Here is a 16827-nt window from a genome sequence, read left to right on the forward strand (position 1 = left end):
CTCTGTAAGAACTCTTTGCCCATTCCTTTTTTGTTTTCTACGCGCTTTTCTTCGCATTCCGGTGGTGTCTGCGCTCCGTAGGCACGGTCTTGCTCACCGCCTCCGTTGCCTTCTGCTTTCCCTTTGCTTCGCATTCCGGCTATAATGGCTAGTTCTTCTGCCCCCTCTCCCAGTCTTTGGTATCAAACTATGGAGAGTAGGTTTGATTCGGGAGATGTCTTCAAGCTAATCAATACCTATGACATCCCCTCTGACCATAAACTCGTTTTGGCCGAGTCATCCGACCGACCACATGACCCGTCGGCCAGGACTATTACCTTCTTCCGCGACCAATTCGTAGGTGGCCTTAGGTTTCCGATCCAACCATTCATCTTAGAAGTTTGCAATTATTTTCGTATTTCGCTCGGCCAGCTCGTGCCAAATTCCTTTAGGTTGCTGTGCGGCGTAGTTGTGCTCTTCCGGGTGCACCATATTCCCCTTAAGCCCCAAATCTTTCATTATTTTTACTACCCCAAACAGTCCGAGCTGGGCTCCTTCTTGTTTCAAGCTCAGATCGGTCTAGTTTTCTTTGATAAAATGCCTACCTCCAATAAGCATTGGAAAGAGCATTTTTTCTTCCTGCGTTTTCCCGAGTCACCACCTTTTCAGACTGAATGGCAAACTTTGTTGCCGACTCCCCCCGACCTAAAAAGGTACCGGACTGAGGCCGCTTTTCTGCACGCGGCGAACTTGCTAACCGAGTTGAAGCTGGATATCCACAAGTGTACCTATTCGGATTAAGCCCGATCCGAACGCGGCTTCCGAACGGCCCGAGTAAGGAATAACCTTCTCTTCTTTTCTTGGTGTCTAACTGATTTCTTTTCTTTTTCTTGCAGCCGAGACTATGATGAAATCGGTGGTGTTCAGCATGCTGAAACGCAAGGCAGCCGAGATAGAGGCGGCTGCCACGCAGGAAGCGGAGAAACTAGGCCTCACCCCGATCGACTCTCATGAAGGTGAGAGTGAAGAGGTTCAGACGGCGGGCGAGGCATCTGCCGCTCGGATGACCACCACCGATGCAGCTGAGGAGATCGCTCCACCGAGTGCGCAATCGGCCGCTCGGCCCGAGGAAGACGGATCTGATGACGATGAGCTTCCGTTGGTTGGGCGTAAACGCCGCCGAACAGGCATCCCCACCCGCTCGACCACTTCTGCTGTTCACGTGTCCGAACAGGTGGACACTCTTCCCGCTCCTGCGTATGTGGAAGCGCTGTCCTCCGACAGGACCCTATCTCAAGGAGACTGGCCTTCCGACCCCGTAGCGGCTCAGCCCCTTACCTCGATCCCTCCAGCCCGCTAGATAATCAAGCGATCTCTTATTCTCTTTGAGGCGACCGGACGATCTTCTGCCCCATCTGTGTCCACTCAGTCTACTCCAGGCCGACACAGGACGATCAAGGCTTTGCTCCACTTACCAATGGAGGAGTACTTGCAGAAGGCTGACCAGCCATCGAGCCCCGAACATTTGATAACAATTCGGGGGGCCCTCGCAAAAGTCTGGGAGGATGCCCGAGCGCGCGTGGGCGTGATGCCACCTACGCTGATCGACAACAACTATTTGCAGCAAACTACTGGGGTAAATCTTACAAGCTTTTTCTTCTTATCCTCCGTCCGGTATTTTACGTTTTCAACCAAATCGCAGCATTGGGTCGAGAGTATAGCGGTGTGCCATCGCTTAGCTTTCCTCGAAGAGGAAGTCAAAAAGCTTAAGGTCTCTGGGGGGATCCCTCTTCAAGGCCCTTCCTACGCCGAGCTGAAGGCTGATCTGGAGAAGGCCACCAAATTGCTGGAGGTCGAGCGGCACAGATCCTCGGGCTTGCAGACCATGGTGGATCGGCTAGAGGCCCAAGTCAAAACATATGACAAGAAGATCACATTGGCCACCAACAGGAAGAACCAGGTCATCACCGACCTGGAGGCAAAGAATGTTGAGGCCCGAGCGCTCAAGGTGAAAATCAACGAATTGACCGAACTTCTGACCACTGAAAAGGACGGACGCTCGGCGAAGGTGGCCACTCTTCAGAGTGATCTGAAGACCCTTCAAGACGCATTAGAAGTCTCCCGAGCTGCCTTTAAAGAATATCAAGACTCCGAGCCGAGCCGGGTTGCTATCATGTAGCAGAACTATATACGCTAGGAGAAATTTGTGGAGAAAGCCTGTGATCGGCTCGTGCAAGCATTTGAGTTGACCATCACTACCACGGCCGACTATCTGAAGACCAAGGGCCAGCTTCCTGAGGACTTCAATATCCCCGTCCGGGATCACGCCGATCTTCTAACCACGATTCCGGACGAGATTTTTAATTATTTAGAGTGAAGTCGTGGATGTTTATTGGTCGTCCGACCGACATTATTTTGTTGTAATCGTCGCTCGGTTAGTTTTGATGAATGAATCTCTGTCCTTGGTCGCTTGTCTAATCACCGTGCGTATTTGAACCACGTGACTAGTGAGCCCTAAGTTTTGTTGAGCTTTTGTGTTGCCAAGGCTGGACCCTCTAGATGTCGTTCTCCAATCTATAAGTCAGGTTTTCAATTGTCGATCCATGAACTCCGGGCCGGGGGGTTTATAGTCGCCGGTCCGATTCTAAAGTTTAACGTCGCCGCTCGACGGTCTTCCGAGCGGGATATTCATGGTCGCCGCTTCGACCCTAGAGTTTAACGTCGTTGCTCGACGGTCTTCAGGCCGGGGGGGGTTTATAGTCGCCGGTCCGACTCTAGAGTTTAACGTCGCCGCTCAACGGTCTTCAGGCCGGGGGGTTTATAGTCGCCGGTCCGACTCTAGAGTTTAACGTCGCCGCTCGACGGTCTTCAAACCGGGGGATTTATAGTCGCCGATCCGACTCAAGAGTTTAACGTCGCCGCTCGACGGTCTTCCGAGCGGGATATTTATGGTCGCCGCTTCGACCTTAGAGTTTAATGTCGCCGCTCGACGGTCTTCAGGCCGGGGGGTTTATAGTCGCCGGTCCGACTCTAGAGTTTAACGTCGCTGCTCGACGGTCTTCAGGCCGGGGGGTTTATAGTCTCCGGTTCGACTCTAGAGTTTAACGTCACCGCTTGACGGTCTTCCGAGCGGGATATTTATGGTCGCCGCTTCGACTCTAGAGTTTAACGTCGCCGCTCGACGGTCTTCAGGCCGGAGGATTTATAGTCACCGGTCCGACTCTAGAGTTTAACGTCGCCGCTCGACGGTCTTCAGGCCGGGGGGGTTCATAGTCGCCGGTCCGACTCTAGAGTTTAACTTCGCCGCTCGACGGTTTGGAGAAGCTTGGACATTCGGCGAGCATTAGTTATGCCGTGTGTTTTCATGATCTTATTCCTGTATTCAAAGGATAGCGCAGAATGGGAATTCACGTAATTAATTACACAGGTGCACCTTTTACCCAGCTCGATAAGGCTGGAGGTGGTTAATGCTCCATGGTCGTTCCAACCGTCGTCCGTCTTGATCTTCAAGGTAGTAGGCCCCCGATCGGAGCTTCTCGACGACTTTGAAGGGTCCTGCTTAGGGAGCCTTCAACTTGCTAACATCATCGACCGGCTTCACCTTCTTCCATACTAGATCGCCGACCTAAAATGCTCTAGGGATTACTCGCCTGTTGTAATTTTGCTTCATTCTCTGCCGATACGCCATTAGCCGAACAGCTGCTTTAGCTTGCGCTTCATCTACCAAATCCAGCTCCAGTTGCCTCCGCTCGGTGTTGTCCGCGTCGTATTGCTGCACCCGATCGGACTCGATCTCGACCTCTACTGGTACGACCGCCTCTCCTCCGTACACCAAGGGGAACGGTGTAACCCCCGTTCCTTCCTTAGGAGTCGTGCGGAGTGCCCATTGGACGCCAAGGAGTTCGTCTACCCAGCTGCCCCCAAGGTGGTCGAGCCGAACCCTTAGAATTCAAAAATTTCCCGGTTGGCGACTTTAGCTTGTCTGTTATTCTGTGGGTATGCCACAGAGGTGAAGTGTTGCTTGATGCCGTACCCGTCGCACCATTCTTAGAGCTTCTGTCCGACGAACTGTCGCCCATTGTCAGACACGAGCTGCCGCGGAATGCCGAACCGACATATGAGATGCTGCCAGATGAATTTTTTGACCATCTGCTCGATGATCTTGGCCAGTGGCTCAGGCTCAACCCATTTGGAGAAGTAGTCCACCGCTATCAGTAGGAACTTCCTCTGCCCGGTTGCCATAGGTAAGGGTCCCACGATGTCCATTCCCCATTGGTCGAACGGACAGGATACCGTGGATGCCTTCATCTCTTCCGTCGGTCGATGGGAGAAAATGTGGTATTTCTGGCAGGAAACACAAGTGGTCACTGTCCGAGCGGTGTCTTCCTGTAGAGTTGGCCATAAGTACCCGGCTAATAGGATCTTCCTAGCTAATGATCGACCGCCTGGGTGTTCCCTGCAAGATCCTTGATGCACTTCCTTTAATATATATTCCGCGTCCTCCGAGTTGATGCACTTTAAAAGCGGCCGGAAAAAAGCTTTCTTATAAAGTTGGTCCCCGATGAGGGTGAACCGATCGACTCTCCTTCTCAGAAGCTGGGCTTTATCCCGGTCGGACGGAGTGGCACCCGACCACAGAAACTCTATTATAGCCATCCTCCAGTCGCTGGGGAACGTTAGACCCTCCATCCTGTCAATATGCGCTACCAAGCATACTTGCTCGATTGCTTGTTGGGCGCCGATCGATGCTATGGAACTAGCCAGCTTTGCCAACTCATCTGCTGCCTGGTTGTCTACTCGGGGAATTTTTTGCACGATCACCTCAGCGAAGTTGGTCTTGAGCCTTTCGAAGGTCTCCACGTAGAGTTTGAGCCTTGCATTGTTGACCTCGAAAACTCCTGAGAGTTGCTGAGCAGCGAGCTAAGAGACAGAGAAGATAATCACTCGGCTCGCCCCCACATGCCGGGCGACCTGCAGTCCCGCTATAAGGGCTTCATATTCCGCCTCATTATTAGTAGCTCGATAATCCAACCGAACGGAAAGATGCATCCGCTCTTCCTATGGTGAGATTAACAGAATGCCTACTCCGCTCCTGAGTCGAGTTGATGACCCATCCGCATATACCTTCCAGGAAGCCTCAGGCTCGGGGCTCTGTACTTCCGTGACGAAGTCCGCCAGGGATTGCGCTTTAATTGTTGTGCGGGATTGGTATTGAATATCAAATTCACTGAGTTCAGTAGTCCATTTAATCAGTCGTCCGGACGCCTCTGGGTTGAGGAGGACTCTCCCTAGAGGGTTGTTCGTCATTACAATGATTGTGTGCGCCAGAAAATAAGGTCGGAGTCTCCGAGCAGCGAGGACTAAAGCGAATGCAAGCTTTTCGAGACCAGTGTAGCGAGACTCAGTATCTTTTAGGATATGACTTAAGAAATACACAGGTTGCTCTTCGCCATTTTGCCTTACTAGCGCCGAGTCGACGGCCTGGTCGGTCGAGGATAGGTAAATACGGAGCGGTTCGACGGCGGCTGGCTTAGCCAGTATAGGTAATGAATTCAGATACACCTTTAATTCTTCGAAAGCCCGATCACACTCTATGTCCCATTGGAATTTGGCTACTCGACGCAAAATCTTGAAGAATGGCAAACTCCGGTCGGCTGTCTTAGAGATGAATCGTGACAAGGATGTTATCCGTCCAGTGAGGCGTTGCACTTCCTTCATGTTTCGGGACGGCGGCATGTCCTACAGCACCCTTACTTTGCTAGGGTTCGCCTCGATGCCCCGTTCGGTAACAATGTAGCCCAGAAATCGCCCACCTTTCGCCCCGAACAGACACTTCTGGGGGTTCAGCTTGACTCCGTACATTTTCAGAGTCTGGAAGGTTTCTTCTATATCTGCACACAGATCGACCGCTCGGAGTGATTTAATAAGTATGTCATCTACGTATACCTCCAAGTTTCGCCCGATCTGCTTTCGGAACACTCTGTTCATGAGCCGCTGATACGTGGCACCCGCGTTCTTCAGCCCGAACGACATTACCTTGTAGCTGTAGGTGTCGTCCGCTGTGATGAAACTCACTTTCTCCTGGTCTTCTCGGGCGAGTGGCACCTGGTGATAACCCTGATATGCATCCAGCATGCATATCAGCTCGCATCCGGCGATCGAGTCCACCATTTGGTCGATCCGGGGCAGAGGGTAGAAGTCCTTCGGGCACGCCCTATTGAGGTCCCGGAAATCGATGCAGACCCTCCACTTGTTACCCGGCTTGGAGACTAGCACCACATTTGCCAACCAACTCGGGAATTGAACTTCCTGTATATGGCCGGCTTCTAGCAACTTTTCGACCTCCGCACGGATGATGACGTTCTGCTCTGCGCTGAAATCCCGCTTTCTCGAGCGTCTAGTCGGACATGGAGCTCATGCTGCGCTACGCTCGACGAAATGCCCGGCAACTCATGGGTTGACCATGCGAAGACGTCATGGTTGCGTCGTAGGCACTCGACTAGCTCCTCCCTCTGGTCTCCCTCCAGGTCAAACGCTATGAATGTTGTGGCTTCTGGTCGGTCGGGCTGGATCTGTACTTCCTCCTTTTCCTCGTAAACTAAAGTTGGAGGCTTTTCAGTCACGGTATTTACCTCGAGGCGCGGTGTTTTCCGCGCGAACCTGGACTCGGCTCGGACCATTTCCACATAGCATCGCCGGGCGGCCAGCTGGTCTCCTCGGACTTCACCCACTTGGTCCTCCACGGGGAGCTTGATATTTTGGCAGAAAGTGGAGACAATCGCTCGGAATTCGTTGAGTGCGGGTCGCCCCAATATGACATTGTAAGCAGAGGGGCATCGACCACTATGAAGTTAGTGGTTCTCGTTCTTCGCAGCGGCTCCTCACCAAGCGATATAGCCAGCTTGGTCTGACCGACCGGCAAGATCTCGTTGCCAGTGAATCCATACAAGGGTGTTGTCATCGGGAGCAGCTCGGCACGATCAATTTGTAGTTGGTCGAACACCTTTTTAAAGATAATGTTGACCGAGCTGCCTGTATCAATAAAAATGCGGTGAATAGTATAATTTGCTATTACCGCTCGGATGATGAGTGCGTCGTCGTGTGACACTTCAACTCCTTCCAGGTCCCTAGGCCCGAAGCTGATGTCGGGACCCCGTGCTCACTCTTGGCTGCAGCCTACTGCATGAATCCTTAGCTGCCGAGTGTGTGACTTTCTGGCCCTGTTGGAATCTCCTCCCGTAGGGCCCCCAGCGATGATGTTGATTTCGCCCCGAGCGGTATTGCTTCGATTTTCCTCCTCCCGAGCGGAGGGCCTCGCTCGCTCCTGTGAGGCTCGGGGGTTGGTCCTCGGCGGATGATGATGATGTCGCTCGACCGACTCCCTGGCCCCACGTCGTCTGGTGTCCTGGTGTCAGGGGCGCCGATCAGGTGAAGGGGATAGGCGGCGATATCTCCTAGGCGCGGGGTGAGCGATCGGCAGAAGGCTCCGACAGTCACGGGTGTTGTGGATGGTTGACTGGTGAAGTGAACAAAACATGGGAGTCTATACCTTTCCCTTTTGCTTAGGTCGATCAGCCGCTACATGTTGGACAGCTTGCAGTCTTGATTCGTGGTGTGGACGTACTCCTTCGGCTCAAGGTCCTCTTGGCGGTTGATGGCTGGTTGGTTGCCTCCGCTCGGCGGGTGCCAGCGGCTCGGCCGATGTTTCTTTTCTTCTTGCCACCTGGCTTCCTCCACATTGATGTATTCATTGGCTTTGTGCAGCATATGGTCGTAGCTGCGAGGCGGCTTTCTGATGAGCGAGCGGAAGAAATCGCTGTCCACAAGCCCTTGTGTGAGCGCGTTCATCATGGTCTCCGAGGTGACTGTTGGGATATCCATGGCCACCTAGTTGAAGCGCTAGATGTAAGCTCGGAGCGTCTCCCTCGGGCCTTGTTTTATGGCGAACAAGCTGACGCTGGTCTTCTGGTAGCGCCTGCTGCTCGCGAAATGATGAAGGAAAACCGTGTGGAATTCTTTGAAGCTTGTGATCAATCCGTCCGACAGCCTCCGGAATCACCGTTGCGCCGATCTCGAAAGGGTGGTGAGAAATACCCTACACTTTACACCATCTGTATATTGATGTAAAGTGGCCGTGTTGTCGAACTTACCCAGATGGTCATCCGGGTCGGTGGTCCCGTTATATTCTCCGATTGTCGGGGGCGTGTAGTGCCTTGGCAGTGGATCCTGAAGAATGGCCTCAAAAAACTGTCGATTGATCCGCTCGGGGGATGACTCAGCCCGAGGCGCCTTCCCCTTCATAGCATCCCGTACGGGCGCTTCATCTAATGACCCTTGATTGGCTTGTGCCAGCTCGGACGGAGTCTGGAATAATGCCCGATGAAACGGAATAGGGGCGGGCGGCGCATTCCCTGGAGTGTCGGTCTGATCTTTATTCTGCACCCATGTGGAGTATTGCTCCGGCTGGTCCTCCCCCGTAGCTCGACCACCTGACGCTGAAGTTGCCTGTTATGCTAACCGCTCGACTAGCGCCTTTTGTTGTTGCTGCTCAATGATTTTTGTCGCTCTTGCCTCAATAAGGGCGTCGAGCTCCTCCTGAGAGAGCGTCACGGTGTGTGGTCGTCCAACTCCTTCCATCTTCTCTGCTCGGATTCAAGTGCGTTCCCACAGACAGTTCTTTTAAAATGTTTTTAAAAATATTTTTTAAATAATTTTGAAATTAAGTTTTAAAAGATTTTTAAAATGATTTTTAAAAGATTTTTAAAATGATTTTTAAAATGATTTTTAAAAGATTTTTAAAATGATTTCTAAAAGATGTTTCAAATAATTTTGAAATTAAGTTTTAAAAGATTTTAAAATAATTTTGAAATTAAGTTTTAAAAGATTTTTAAAGTAATTTAGAAATTAAGTTTTAAAAGATTTTTAAAATGATTTTTAAAATATTTTTAAATAATTTTGAAATAATTTTTAAAAGGATTTTTAAAAGAATTTTTAAAAGAATTTTGAAATAATTTTTAAAATAATTTTTTAAAAGGATTTTTAAAAGAATTTTTAAAAGGATTTTGAAATAATTTTTAAAAGAATTTTGAAATAATTTTTAAAATAATTTTTTTAAAGGATTTTTAAAAGGATTTTTAAAAGGATTTTGAAATAATTTTTAAAATAATTTTAAAAAGGATTTTTAAAATGATTTTAAAAAGATTTTTAAATAATTTTGAAATTAAGTTTTAAAAGATTTTTAAAATAATTTTAAAAAGATTTTTCAAATAATTTTGAAATTAAGTTTTAAAAGATTTTTAAAATGATTTTTAAAAGATTTTAAAATAATTTTGAAAGATAAATCAAATATTTCGTTTAATTTATTTGATTAAATAAATTATTTTGATTAATTAGTTAAGTTACTTATTTAAGTTTAATTCGAATTAGATTTAGTTGAATTAAACTAAGTTCAACCTAGATCCATCTCACCCGATCCTAAATTATCAATCAAGGAATCTTAAATAGTTTTGTGAGATGGTTAATCTTTGATTTAGATTATGTCTAAGGATTAATTTACATTTGAGTTAAACTTAGGTTTTTTAATTAGTCAATTAAATATACATTTCAATAATTGGTTACCAGGTCAGGGCGAGGCTCTAGGCCTTCTTAGATATGGGATCATCCACCCCTTCCTAGACAAAACCGTTCAAGGAAAATATATATTTAATTTTCTTTTTGAAACTCCTAGATTTAACTAGCAAGTGTAAATTATGCCTAGATCCTTAAGCTATCCTAGTCTAAGCATGTATATAGCAATAAACAAGCATTAATCAATTTTATCTATTTATTGAGATGATTTTTCTATTGGCTCCCCCTGGATCATAGCCTCGATGTGGTCTATCAAGGAAATAGATCTGATCCTTGGGGACCCAATAGTGACCAGGTCCAACTTGATTAACCAAGTTGGACTTTGACACCCATGCTTGGACAATTTTTCTATTAATAGAAATAGCGATAAATATGATTTGTATTTTATTTTAGTTTTAAATCCAAGTCCGGTTTTGTTGTAAACGGCTCGCTGTTTTCCAAGAATCAGATCCAAATTCTTGGAACCCATGGTGAACCGTTCCAACGTATCCTTGAGTTCTTTAATTTGAGTTTTCAAATTAGAATTTTCTTCCTCAAGTTGTTGGACTTGAGTTGAACTTCCAATTTGAACTGACTCAGTTAAAGAACTCGAGTCAGTCGCTTCCTTAAGGGATGTTACCTCCTTTTGGAGCGACTTGATCTGAACATTGGATTTAGCCAATTTCTTAAGCAAATAAGGAACTAAATTTTTCGAGTCATCTAGGTTAATACTGGACATTAAAGAACTTACAGTGGGTTTGGGTCCTTCGGAAACGAATGTGGATCCGTGGCTTTGCTCGGACTCGGTCTCTGACTCGTTCACGGCTTCAGACTCGGACTCGGTCTCAGTTTCGACGGTATTTGCTTGTGCCGGTAGAGCGAGGGAGCTCGTTTGTTCGAGCTCTTCATCGAAATCTTCGGAGGAGGACTCATCCCACGTCGCCTGCAACACCTTCTTCTTTCTAGCTTCCTTAGTCTTGATTGTACCTGCAACTAACACAACACCTTCCTCAGCCGAAGTAGTATCAGTTTGCTCATTTAATTCAAATAAATCATCTATTAAATTACACTTACTTACGTTGATATCGGAAATACCTTCGTGTAGCTCGATCAATTTTTGCCACAATTCTTTTGCACTTGAGAAGGGGCCGATTCGGTTTAGTTCTTCATTGGTTAGGCCGCATTGTATCATGCAGGTTGCTTTGGCATCGACTTCAACCTTTTTCATTGTGCTAGAATCCCAGTTCATGCATGAGATAAGTTTTCCGGTGCTGTCACGTGGAAGCTCGAGTCCGGTCTAGATAATGATCCACATCTCGACTTGTGTCTTGAGGTGGTATTCCATTCGGTTCTTCAAATATCCAAAGTTCTCGCCAGAAAAGAGTGGTGGGCGGATAATGCAAAATCCTTCTTGGAATGTCATTTTAAAAAAACCTTGTACACAAATAAACAAAAAAGACTTGGTTTTGGATTAGTAGTGCGGGAAATAATAAAAATATAAATTCATGAATTTCAAGAAAAAATAATAAAATAATAATGAAATATTATTAAAATATTAATAAAAAATGTTATTACAAAATTTGCAAAATGCGATATTTGGTTAATCCCAACCAATTGTGAAAAAATCAAAATTAATTTTTTAAAACCAGATTTGGAGGGAAAAAACGAAAGGCGTAAAGTTTTATTTTTAACCTATACAAACGAAAAAGCGACGGAAAAAAATGCTTGAATGGTGGTTGCACCAGTTCAAAGTGATCCTGTTCTGATACCAATTGTTGAATTGAAAGCGCTAGAGGGGGATGAATAGTGCTCGTGGCTTATTCGTTTCAGATTCGTAAAAGTCGACGAGTAAAGCATCGGAATTAAAAACAACACACACGAACACAAGTGATTTACTTGGTTCGGAGCTTTGAGCGACTCCTACTCTAAGGCCCACGCTCGTTGAGCGTTTACATTGGGCAACAACTATATTCACGATAAGTATTACAAATTAAGTACAATTATAAACTGAATTAAACTTTATACAGACAACAATAAAGTCGAAACTGAAGCTCCGAGTCGTCGGGATGTCGTTACAGCACTTCCGGATCGTTTCGTTGGCAGCACGTTGAAGATGAGAAGCTTGGAATTCGTTGATCTGACTGCTGCCTCGAACTCCTCTTTTATGGTGTTGGAGGCGCCTCCAACCTCATCCAAGGCGCCTCCCAGCCTCCGGGTCAGCCGCGTGGATCACTGCTGAACTCGTCGCACCTTATTAGCTTGAAGGCGCCTCCAAGGCCTGGTCCAAGGCGCCTCCAGCTACGTCCGAGGCGCCTCCAGCCCTCCTTCGTAACCAGCTCTCGCTTTGCACCCGAGGCGCCTTCAAGCTCCATGGAGGCCCTCGGACACTGTTCATCCGAGGCCAAGTGTGCTCTTTTGTCTTTACACAACGTGTTAGTCCATTAAATACACATATACCCTGCAAGACAAGGTTAGCACACATAGATATGATAAGAAAGGTGTTTGACAGTCTCTGGACTGTCCGGGTCTGACTTCAGATTTCCAACCGAAAACCCTAGGTCGACCCGGCGCCTACTGTTCCCTTTGCGGGGAACACGTCCTCACCTACTCCACTCAGAAGATTTACCTGTTGTCAGTGCGATCCTCTAGATCGACTGGACTTTTTCTCGGTGCTCGATGCTTCCGGACTTTCTGCTGGACGTCCGCTTCCCGGCTGGTCCAGTCTTTCACCTTGTTCGCGACACCAGGACTTTCCACCTAGGGTTACCCCCCTAGGACTTTTGCCTGAAGCACTCGACCCACCAAGACTTTCTGTATAGGGTTACCACCCCCTATGACCTAGGGTTACCACCCCCTAGGGTTTTCGCTTTGCCTAACCGCAACTAGGACTTTTCTCCACCTAGGGTTACCACCCCCTAGGACTTAGGGTTACCACCCCCTAGGGTTTTCACCTACCTAACCGCAGTTAGGACTTTCCTGAAACACTCATTCAACATGTTAGATAACAAAGAATCTTAACTTTAAATCCCTTTGTCATTATCAAAACTTAGGTTCGATCGTCGGATGCTTTCCGCACCAACAGTTATCTCCTTGTCGACCTAGCCTTCTTCCGCGGACGATCGGCAAAGTGGCCTCCCGCTCGGCTCACCTCCTTTTACGATGATCGTCTCGACCTTGGCCTCCACGTGTCATTAACCTCTGTCCGTACGGGACCTCTCCTTTGCTACCAGATCAGTGTCGATATGGAAAATCTTATGATATTCAGACATATGCGATTTGATTTCTCCCACAACTAAAATTCAACCCTTTGTTATATAATGTTAGCATTGGTTAGAGGTATGGGACGATCATTTTTTAATACATAGTCTAAGTCCATGTAGACTAAGACTACGATCACGTATTCTTTTCTTTCAGCAAAATTTAAACTAGTTAATGTTGGATGTTATTAATATTGACAATTATTTACTGCATTAAAATTAAAGAGAGAAATTATAATATAAAATTATGTAAATAAAATAAAATTTTAAATGCATTTATACATACATATATATATATACACGCGCTTTTTATGAGATATCAAATACAATATTATATTTTACTATGTAAACTAAAATATAATTTATTAGCGGTACTCTATGATATAATTTGATCCGGTGGAAAGGATCGAGGCCCACATGGGAAGGGGTCAACGACACGGGAGAGTCAAAGTTCCGGCTGAGTGGGGCGGAAGTCACTTGGCCGACCGACCAGAGTAGTTGCCGAGCCGACATGAAGACAGCTCGACCTCAGGTCGAGCTTCTGACGCTCACAAGCTCCCTTATAGAGGAGTCGCTTTGTCGAGTGGCCAAGTCACTCGGCCGAACTGCAGAACAACTAGCTGGTGCCCTGTCCGAGTATGTGACCGAGCGGCCGTGTTGCCCGGTCCGAGGTGAATATATACCCGAGCGCCTGGGAGTCCGAGCAACTAGCCCGTCCGACCCAAGTAGCAACAAAAGGCTTAGAAGAGGACAAAAGGGGCAGCTTGTGATATCATTCTCGAGACACCTGTCGCCGACAAACAGCATGGTCGGCGGCCGAGCCATACCGAGGATCGTACAGGGGAAGTTTTCGCTGCCGTGGCAGAGATATGCTCGGACAGTTGCAGTATAGTGTCAGACACACTTTTCTGACACAACCATTCTGAGGTATGCTTTGAGGAACGTACATGTCTCGGGAAACGTGCACGCACCTCTCCGGGGTCCTATATAAAGACCCCCAGACTTCGACGGAGGTAGGGTTTTTTCTCCCATCTATTGTAGCCACAGTCATTATTTTGTCTCTGGTTCATCTCGTCGTTGCCTGACTTGAGCGCCGGAGGGTTGTCGCCGGGAACCCCTTCCCAACCGGTTTTGTTGCAGGTTCACCGGAGGTCCACATCATCGTGGAGATCACCCGAAGGTAGTAGGGAGCGCCACGTCCCCAGCTTTCATCGACTCACCGCACAGACAGGATCAAATTGGCGCCGTCTGTGGGAACACACCTGAATCCGAGCCGAAAAGATGGAAGAAGCTGGACGCCAACTCATGGTAACACTCTCTCCCAAGGAGCTCGAAGCACTCATCCAAGCACGAGCCGCAAAGATGGTCGAGCAACAGCAGAAGGCCCAAGCAGAGAGGATAGCGCAGCAGGCCGCCTCGGTTTCTGGAGGCCGAGCGGCCATGGAGGACCGACTAGAACAATATTCTACCTGGGCTCAGAACAAAGGGCAGACCTGCACACCAGGAGACGCACCGACCGCCCCTATTCCATTCTATTGGGCACTGTTCCAGACTCCGTCGGAGCTAGCCCTAGCCAACCAGGGATCGTCCGATGAAGCACCCGTGCGGGACGCCAGAAAGGGAAAAGCACCGCGTGTAGAGTCATCCCCCGAGCGGGTCAATCGCTAGTTCTCTGAGGCGATCTTACAAGACCCTCTTCTAAAGCATTACGCTCCAATATCGACCGGGGAGTATAATGGCTCAACCGATCCAGACGACAATCTCGGTAAGTTCGATAACGTTGCTACTCTTCATCAATACACCGACAGAGTCAAATGCAGAGTCTTCCTCACTACATTATCCGATTCGGCTCAACGCTGGTTCCAGAGGTTGCCGGACGGATCAATTAAGAGCTTCAGAGATTTCCGAACGGCATTCCTCCATCACTTTGCCAGCAGCCGACGCTATCAGAAGACTAGCGTGAGCCTCTTTTCTATGAAGCAAGGGCAGAAAGAAACTCTCCGAGCCTACATCCAGCGCTTCAACCAAGTAGCTATGGACATCCCCGCGGTCTTGTCTGAGATAATGATGCATGCTTTTACACAAGGCTTAGTCGATGGGGACTTCTTTCGCTCGCTCATCAGGAAGTCGCCTCGCGATTACGACCACATGCTGAAAAAAAGCAAGTGAGTACGTTAACGTAAAGGAAGCACAAGTGGCCCGAAAGAAGGAAGCGTCGGGCGAGCCCCCAGCTCAAATCGAACGGAGAACACATATCAATCAGCAATCACCGAAAGGACCACGTGCCGAGGGGATGAGGCCACCTCAAGATTTCAGGTCGCCCGCCGTTCAGCACATTGCGACCGAGCGGCCTCGACAAAAAGGCAAGGTATGGATGCCCATGGTTTGCAAAATCCATCAATCAGCCACCCATAACACTCGGGACTGCTGGAGTCTCCCCCGGTCAGCCAACCTGAGCCGAGGATCTATCGGCGCCGATCACCTTCACCGGACAGGCGAGCTCATCATCAGCATGCCGAGCGGCGAATAATTAGGTGTTCACCCGAGCGACACCACCATCACCAGCAACATCACCAGCCAAGGGCCAACCCTCGAGTCTCCCATGGGCAAGCCAGACCGTCCGCTCGGGAGGAAGAAAATAGAAGTAATACCGCTCGGGGGGAAATAAACATCATCGCTGGTGGGCCAACAAGTGGTGACTCCAACCGAGCCCGCAAGTCGTATGCCCGACGACTGGAAATACATGCTGTGGGATGCAGCCAAGAGAAGGCGAGTGGGCCAGCGATCAGCTTTGGTCCTGGCGACCTCGAGGGAGTTGAAGTGCCTCATGATGACGCCCTCATCATCTGAGCGGTAATAGCAAACTACACTATTCATCGCATCTTTATTGACACATGGAGTTTGGTCAACATAATCTTCAAGAAGGCGTTCGACCAGCTCTTAATTGACAGGGCGGAGCTACTACCGATGACCACACCCTTGTTCGGATTCATGGGTAACGAGGTTCAACCAGTCGGTCAGATGAAGTTGGCCATTTCGCTCGGGGAAGAACCACTCAGGAGAACGCGGACTGCTAACTTCATCATTGTGGATGCTCCCTCGGCGTACAACGTCATTCTGGGCAGACCGGCTCTCAACGAGTTCCGGGCGGTCGTCTCAACTTTCCATCAGAAGATCAAATTCCCCGTGGAAGATCAAGTGGGAGAAGTTAGAGACGATCAGCTAGCAGCGCGGCGTTGCTATGTAGAGATGGTGCGGGCAGAGTCGAGGTCCGCTCGGAAGGCCCCCCGTATCGAGATAAATGCTTTAACCGAAAAGCCGCCTACTTTTGTTTATGAAGAAAAAGAGGAAGTACAGATTCACCCGGTTCGATTGGAGGCCACGACGTTCATAGCCTCCGACTTGGAGGCAAGCCAGAAGGAGGAGCTAACCAGATGTCTCCAATGAAACCACGATGTCTTCTCGTGGTCGACGCACGAGCTGGTAGGAATCTCGCCAAGCGTTGTGCAGCATGAGCTACATGTCCGGCCGGACACTCGTCCCGTCAAGCAAAGGAAGCGGGATTATAGTGCCGAGCAGAACGTCGTCATACGGGCGAAAGTCGAGAAACTTCTGGAGGCCGGCCATATACGCGAGGTACGGTTCCCAAGCTGGCTCACAAATGTGGTGCTAGTCTCCAAGCCCGACAACAAATGGAGAGTCTGCATCGACTTCCGTGACATGAACAAAGCGTGTCCGAAGGATTCTTATCCACTACCCCGGATTGACCAAATGGTGGACTCAACCGCCGGGTGCGAACTGATATGCATGCTGGATGCTTATCAGGGTTATCACCAAGTGCCGCTCGCCCGGGAAGATCAAGAGAAGGTCAGTTTCATCACGGTGGACGACACTTACTGCTACAACGTGATGCTGTTCGGACTGAAGAACTCAAGGGCTACGTACCAGCGACTCATGAACAAGGTGCTCCGGAAGCAGATCGGGA

Source organism: Zingiber officinale, chromosome 3A (assembly GCF_018446385.1).
Source record: "Zingiber officinale cultivar Zhangliang chromosome 3A, Zo_v1.1, whole genome shotgun sequence".
In the NCBI taxonomy this organism is placed as follows: domain Eukaryota; kingdom Viridiplantae; phylum Streptophyta; class Magnoliopsida; order Zingiberales; family Zingiberaceae; genus Zingiber; species Zingiber officinale.